An 8,709-nucleotide genomic window follows, 5' to 3' on the forward strand; every position below is an offset into this window, starting at 1 on the left:
CCATCCCCTTTGGTGATGAGTCACTACTATGAGACATTATAATGTGCTGCACAAAAAGAATGTTAGTGGAAAACCTCACACACTCCCTTACGTGTTTACACTCAAATAATGACACTCCACTCTTGTGTAACTCTGAATTGGCTTTTTACTCGATAATAATCTCACACTCTCTTGCCTTTTACCTCAAGAGTTTTCCCACTCAAGTTCTTCAAGAATTAGTTAAACTAAATCAAGACAATACAACCTTATATTATTGCAACCAGTAATATAGATCAAAGAAATAAGGAATGAATAAAATGACATGAGACTCAATGAGTTTATACGAGGGAAATAGTAATTATAAAATAAGATACCAACTAGAAAGATCTAATCAGCTCCTATGATGATAAAAGCTCAATCAACAAATACTTTCTTTCTCTTGTAGAAACTATGTAGCAACTTTGAATATGCTACCTTCTCTTTTCTTCTTCTTCTTCTTCTTCTTCTTTTTTTTCGAATTTTCTTTTCTTTTCTTTTCTCTAATTCAATCACAAATAGCAATATTCAATTGTGAAAATCAAGCAATTGAATTCAAACACGACAATGAAGTAGAAGAGAATCAATGGAATGGCACTCCAAGCAACAGATAAACTTAGAGATGCAGGAAACCCTAGAATTTTGAAACCCTAGGTGATGCAAATTTCAGCCAAACCCAAAATCCTAAGAATTTTGGAAGCCTACTTTTTGTTTTTATTTTTTATTTTTTTGGCAACCCTATAACAATGAAGCCCTAGAATTAAATTAAAGGATGCTAGAATTAAAAGATAGAATCAGACCTGATTGGAAACCTTGCTCTGAATACCAAATGATATGAACCCGTGGGAATGGAATCCCTTAAACCCACAATCAATTTGAAAACTCCCCAAGAAAGCCAAAATCAAGTCAATGGATGGAGAACCTAGACCCAATGAGAACTCGTTTCAAGAACCTAGATTATATTAAAATCTAGACCCGTTGAAGAACCCGTCTCAAGAACCCAGATTACAATGGAGGAATGCCACAAAAGTTGTGATTTACCTTTGATAAGTTCAAAAGTTCAATTAAGAACAAGAAGAGTAAAACTCAACTCACAATGAACAAATTTATCAAATTTCATAAACTTCTGAAAATGAGGCTACAAAGAGTATTTAAACCAAAACCTAATTAAAACCCTAGATGAAATAAAACCCCATCTTCCAAAAATATCCCTGAGTGAACAGTGCCGCGGCTACAGTATGGCGTTACAGTAACTTAGCTACAGTAACCCTAACCCTAGTTCAATAAAATAATAACTTTCCCAACATGCCCTTACATAGGCATAAACCCAATTATTCTAAGTAAATAAAATAGCTCCTTGAAATTAATTAAATAAATTGAAAGCCTTCAAATGCCCAAAGCCTATAAGTCATGTTGTTGCCCTTTCCATAGCTTATGAAATGAATCAAAGCATAATCTTCATCGTTTAAGCCCTTGAACTTGTATTTGGCCCATCTGGAACTTGCAACATATCTTTAAAACTAGGCCCACCTTGGTTCCCATCATCAACCTTCAAGGTACCCAGCATCGTTGAGTTTGTGGTGCTTGAGCCCCCATGAAGAGGCAGTGGATTCTGAGGGTTATGCCACGAAAGTGGCCTTGAGCATGTTCTCGAGCGGCCTTCAACTTCCCTTATGCCACCCGATTTGTGATGTGCTGGAGTTTCTCCGTTTGGCCCCATCACAACTCCACCCTAACGCATGGAGGATCTTGGTGTCCTGCTGCACCATCTGGTGGGGAGCATTCGAGGAGGTGGATCGAGTTCCTTCTTACCTCACCCCCAGAGTACCCCGATCGCACCGCCCGCGTGTTCCTTCTTACCCACAATCTTCTGAAGCATAATGGTAACACATGCAGCTCAGGCACTAGCAAGCTTGGAGCCGTAGTACAATTGGGTGAAAGGGTGGACCCGACTCTTCTTTTCTGAGTTTTCGGTCAGCTAGGTTAATCAATGCAAGTACCCGGTTCGTACCTATTGGGGAGTTGTAGACGATGACAAAAGCATTGGGCCAGTGGCCACTCCTGAAGAGGCGAGTCGAGTAGAAATTGTTACGGCCTAGGTAAAGGCACACCCAGACGGCGTTTACTTTGAGGCATTGTTGGATGAGACTAGCCTCCGACAATATCTGCCACTGATAAGTGTGATTTTTATGTGATTTTTATTACTATTTTATTTATGAAAAGTGTCAGTTTTCCTTCAATAATATTTATTTTATTTTATTTTTACATATTTTTATTTATTTTCTTGGAGTTGAAGAAATGAGAAGATTTAGTGTGAAATGAGGACATTTTGGTACAAAAGAAAAGACTACAGATCTAGACTGTCGAGAGATAATAAGATCTAAAGAGAATCAAGGAGATTTAGGCGAGGAGACTCAATGGCGAACATAATTGGTGACAAACGTTAGGCAATAAGCGAGATATTTTACCTCTTGGGCGAGAAGACTTGTTGACAAGGCTCTGGATGGTTAGATCGGGCGATTAGACTAACCGACTAACTTAAAAGAAAAACCTAAACGACATCGTAGCAACAACTAGCAAAGGGCTAGAAAGTAATTTTGATCAAGAAAAGGGAAATAAATCACAGAAGGAATTCACCAGATGTTCAAGTCCGGAATATACTGGGAGACAGCCTGGACATACTTGAGTGTTTCAATCATAACTTTCTACTCGTATATCTGATTGATGCGATTCTGGATGGGTTGAAAAGCTTCTAAGGATTTCTAAATTTGAACTTCTGTAGCATGTAAGAGGTTGCCAAAATTAGTCCTAAAAGTTCGGCAATTTGTTTAGGCAGAAATCATGAAAACATTAGATTTCTTTTCTACCCTATATAAGCATATTATTAGCACGAAATTACGGGGGGAGAGTCTGAGTTTTAGAGTCCAATATTCCAAAGTTTATTCTTTAAGCTTATGTCAAGGAGATAAATCTGGGAGTAGAGGCAAGAGCAGCATGCTTCATCAACTGACTCCAACGAAGAACACTAGTTTTGTTCTTTTTCTTTTCAATTTTATTATGAACTAATTTTATTTTCTAGAGCTTTGATGTAGTCTAGCATTGAACACAATTTATATTCTATGTTATTTTATTCTCAATATTTTTATGATTGAGTGTTTATTTCTTGTTCTTAATGCTTGCAATTTTCTAGCTAATTATTATTCGATCTGTTGAATCGCAATGAGACTGAGAGGTGATTTTTTATTAGAGCTCTAGGATTAAGCACCATTAGTTGAGCGAAAGTAGAGATACTTTACCGCGATTAGTGTAATTTTTAAGAAAAAGCCAAAGAATTTAATGAGTCTCCAATTAGTTAAATTCACATAGAGATATCAAGTTATTAATTAGAGATATTTTTAGTATTGTTAGTGAGAAAATATTGAATGGTTAAGGGATTCTTATCATTAACTTGAGATAATTGGAAAGGAAAGTCATCTCTGAATCTAATTGCCCTGTATGTTTATGTTTGTGTATATTTAAGCAATTGCATATTAATATTCCTCTCATTTAAGTTTTAGAGCAAATTCCTAAATATGCAAAATTTTTTAAGGATATATTATCAAACAAGCGAAAGTTGGAGGAGCATGAGACGGTAATGATGACCGAGGAGAGCAGTGCAATTTTATAAAAGAAGTTGCCCCCTAAGTTAAAAGATCTGAGGACTTTCACAATCCCTTGCACTTTAGGAAATTCTTATTTTGATAAAGATTTATGCGACTTAGGGGCAAGTATTAATCTAGTGCCTCTCTCTATTTTCAAGAAACTAGGTCTTGGAGAAGTAAAGCCGACCACTATCTCTCTACAGTTGGCAGACAGATCTATTAAATACCCGAGAGGACTTATTGAGGATGTAATGGTGAAAGTTGATAAGTTTATATTCCGGGTCTACTTCATTGTGCTTGATATGGAGGAGGACAAGGAGATCCCTTTGATATTGGGCCAACCTTTACTTGCGACAGGGACAACCTTAATTGATGTCCAGCAAAGTAAACTCATTGTGAGGGTCGGCGAGGAGCAGATCACTTTTGATGTATTTAGATCTATGGAATTACCTTCCGAGCTACATTCTTGTTTTCAAATAAGCGACCAAGACACAGTCATGGCTGACGAGACTTATGGAGCTAAATTTCCAAAGCTACCATTTGAGGAATGTCTTACTCACTCTACATCTATTGAATCTGAAGATAAAGAGGTTAGAGAGTGTGAGAGATATTTGGAAGCTACACCATCCTTTCCTCCTTCAATAAAACTGGAAGTGGAAGAGTTAAACTCATCTCGACCGACATCTCCAAGTAAGGAACCACCTAAGCTTGAACTCAAACCACTTCCATCAAATTTAAGACCTGGACTCTATTTTTCCAGTTATTATTAACAGTTCCTTGAGTGATGTAGAGGAAGAGAAGTTGTTGAGAGTCTTCTGGGAACACAAAATGGCCTTGGCTTGGATCATCTCAAGTATCAAAGGAATTAGTCCTTCAATTTGCATGCCCAAGATTTTAATGGAGGATAATTTTAAGCCGATCATCTCACCCTAGAGGAGACTGGACCCATCAATGTAAGAAGTGGTGCATAAAGAACTATTGAAGCGTTTAGATGCCGGGATCATTTTTCCAATCTTAGATAATGCATGGGTAAGCAAATTGTCCCGAAGAACGGAGGGATAACCTTGATAGAAAATGACAACAATGAACTCATACCGACAAGGACAGTCACAGGATGGCAAGTATGCATAGACTATCGAAGACTGAATGATGCAACTCGAAAATACCATTTTCCCTTACCTTTTATTAATCAAATGCTAGAAAGACTTGCCGGCCATGTTTTCTATTGTTTTCTAGACGGATATTTCGGTTACAATCAAATAGCCATTGCACCTGAGAATCAAGAGAAGACCACTTTCACATGACCTTATGGGACTTTTGCATATAGGCACATGCCTTTTGGCCTTTGCAATGCACCAGCCACTTTCCAAAGATACACGATATCCATCTTCTCGGACATAGTGGAAAAAATTTTAGAAGTCTTTATGTATCACCTCTCGATTTTTGGTCACTCTTTTTATAATTGTTTATCTAATTTATCTTTGATTTTGTAAAGATGTAAAGAGACAAATCTTGTCTTAAATTTGGAAAAATGCCACTTCATGGTCAAGGAGGGAATAATGCTCGGCCACTCATTTCTTTCAAAGGAATTGAGGTTGACCGAGCAAAGATAGAAGACTCCCACCACCGACCAATGTGAAGGGCGTGAGAAGTTTCTGGGTCACGCCGGGTTCTATCGTCGATTTATCAAGGATTTTTCCCAAATAACTAAACCTCTTTGCAATCTGTTGATTAAAGATACTTGGTTTGAGTTTTCTGATGAATGCTTGCATGTTTATGACACATTGAAAAAGAAATTAATTTCAGCACCTATCATTGTATCACCGGATTGGAATTTGCCTTTTGAATTAATGTGTGATGTTAGCGATTATGCTACAGTGTCTCTTTGGGGCAGAGAAAATATAAAATTTTTCATGTTATTTATTATGCAAGTCGGACGTTAACAAAAGCTCAACTTAATTATGCTACTACTGAAAAAGAATTGTTAGCGGTTGTGTTTGCTTTTGACAAATTTCGTTCTTATTTGATAGGTTCAAAGGTAGTCGTCTACACCGATCACTCAACTCTTAAATACTTGCTATTGAAGAGAGATGTCAAACCAAAACTGTTAAGATGGATTTTGTTATTATAAAAGTTCGATTTGGAAATAAAAGATAAGAAAGGTATCGAGAATGTAGTGGCCTACCATTTATCTCGTCTTGAGCTTAAACAAACGGCTGGCAAGGAGAACTTCCCAATTAATGAGACCTTCCCGGACGAGCAATTTATCGCTATACAAATCATTCCATGGTATGCTGACATGATAAATTATTTAGTGTCTAGAATTCTACCGGTCGAGATGACATATCAACAAAAGAAGAAGTTCTTCTTCGACTTCAAATATTATTTTTGGGAGGAACATTTTCTATACCAATATTGCGTGGACCAGATAATCAAGAGATGTGTGCCCAATGAGGAGATGTAGAGTATACTCAAACACTGCCACTCATTGGAAGCGAGCGACCACATTGGTGGAACAGAAAGGGCGGCAAAAGTTTTACAATACAGCTTTTACTGGCCGACTATTTTCAAAGACTCTTTCAATTTTGTTAATTTATGTGATCATTATCAAATGGTTGGCAACATTTCTAGGAAACATGCGATGCCTTTAAATAATATTTTAGTGATTGAATTATTTGGTGTGTGGGGTATAGATTTCATGGGTCATTTTCGATCCTCATATTCTGATAAATTTATTTTGGTGGCTGTAGATTATGTCTCAAAATGGGTGGAAGCGATCAACTTGCGGACCAATGATGCGAGGGATGTAGTAAATTTCATACGGAAGAACATTTTTTCCCAATTTGTCACTCCAATGGTCATAATCAGTGATGGTGGAAAGCATGTTTGCAATCCCCAATTTGAAGCGGTATTTACCAAGTATGAAGTTACCCATCATGTGGCAACACCATTTTATCCTCAAACGAGCAGCCAGGTCGATGTGTCCAACATAGAGATGAAGCACATATTAGAGAAGACCATGAGTATCTTTGGCCAGACTGAGTGAGAAGGTTAGATGATGCGCTATAGGCCTATCGGACATCATTCAAAACACTGATCGGGTTGTTGCTTTATCTGCTCGTTTATGGAAAATCCTGTCATCTACCTGTGGAGCTAGAACTTAAAGCCTATTGGGTTAAGAGGATACTAAACTTTGATTTACAAAATGCTGGCAAGAAGAGAATATTGTAAATCAACGAGATGGATGAGTTCTGCAATGATACTTATAAGAATACTTAGATTTACAAAGATAAAACTAAAAGATGGCATGACAAACATATTCTGAGAAGAGAATTCGAAGTCGGGCAGAAAGTTTTATTATTTAACTCAAGATTTCGACTCTTTCCAGGAAAGCTGCACTCTCAGTGGTCGGCACTGTTTGTGGTGACCCGTGTCTTTCCCTATAGGGTAGTTGAATTCCATCACGAGACAGAAAGGACATTTAAAGTAAATGGACAGAGATTAAAACCCTATATGGATGGAGACTTTAAGTCAAAAACATGTTCCATTGATCTTGCCAGTGATAAATGATGAGAGGATAATGTCTAGCTATAGACTTTAAATTAAGCGTTTTTGGAAGGCAACCCAAGTTTTTATTTTATTTTATTATTTTATTTTTTTTTAAGTTTTATTTTTGCTTAATTTTACTCTTTTGCTTTCATTTCACAGGAACAAAGTGGCTAGGAGATCTCCAAGTGGTACAGAGCTGCACCTTCAAGAAAAATATTCAATTGAAAAAAAAAAATCCAAGGAGCATCTCTTACCTTCTCTCATTCACTTCTTTAGTCTTCTTCCTTCGTATTGAGGATATTGTGATATTTAAGTTTGGGGGAAAGAAAATTATTTTATTTATTTAGAAAAAAAAAATTAATAATAATAATAATAATAATGATAATAATGATAATAAAAATAGTATGGTTTGACGAGTAAAAAGCCTATGATAAGAATATAATTGAAATTGATTAGAATTTTTAGGAAAAATTCTCATTGCTTAAATCTAGTTGTTAATTCTTTACTTGATCTTGCTTAATTTGATATTTTCTATGTTCAATGAATGCTTATAATGATCTTTAATCATTTTGCATACCTAGAGAAATTTTATGTGAATTTTTTGAATTTGTATGGTCTCAACTTACTGTAGAACTTGTTTGATTACAATCGAGAATTTAGACAGAATATTACTGAGGAAATGATTAAGGCATTCTTTGGACCGATTGAGTTTTTCAAGCTTACCTGTTTATTATCTTTATCCATAGCCACCCTTTTGAGGTTTATTGAATTATATTTTGGCCTTAATTTTTTTTTTCTTGTAAACCTTATATTCCCTACCCTATTTGAGTTTAAACACTTATTTCCTTACCTTTTAAGAGAACTAAGTTATACAAAATCACAGACTCACAAGAGCATGAAAGGCAAGAGAAGTATAAGGTCTACAAGTAAAGTTAATTATAGCCATATTATCAAAATCATATGTTTGGAGGTGTGAAAAGTCAACTCGTCTACTGTGTGACCAACAAGAAAAGGCCGAAGAGAGTCATACACAAAGGCAGTTGAAAAGGTATGGTTTATTTTATTCTCAAACAAAAAAAAAGGTCCGACCTACCTAATAAACGGGTAAAAAGAGATACTTGAAAGTACAATAAAGAGAGGTTTGTTGAAAGATTCACAATGATTGAGAAGATATGTTTGAGTTAGAAGTGAAAGTGCTCTATTTGTTCTGTTGGTGTTCAAACTTAAGTTTTCTTGTTTGTTTGAATCCTACCTTATTTTAGTAGCCCTCACCCTAACCTTACATTACAAGATTAATAAAGACCTATTGATCTCTGATGATAGTTTCTGTTCTACATTAGTGGAGAGTGATTTGAAAAGCAAGCCTATGGAGTTTTTAGAGATCTATTATTTATTTACTTATTTGTATAAAACTATTTGCAGAACTAATGATAAAGTGAGAATGATAGGTATGCATGAATGCGAGGATGGATAATGCGGTGAAATTAAGTTTTGAATTAACTTT

This window comes from Juglans regia, chromosome 6 (assembly GCF_001411555.2).
Source record: "Juglans regia cultivar Chandler chromosome 6, Walnut 2.0, whole genome shotgun sequence".
In the NCBI taxonomy this organism is placed as follows: Eukaryota; Viridiplantae; Streptophyta; class Magnoliopsida; order Fagales; family Juglandaceae; genus Juglans; species Juglans regia.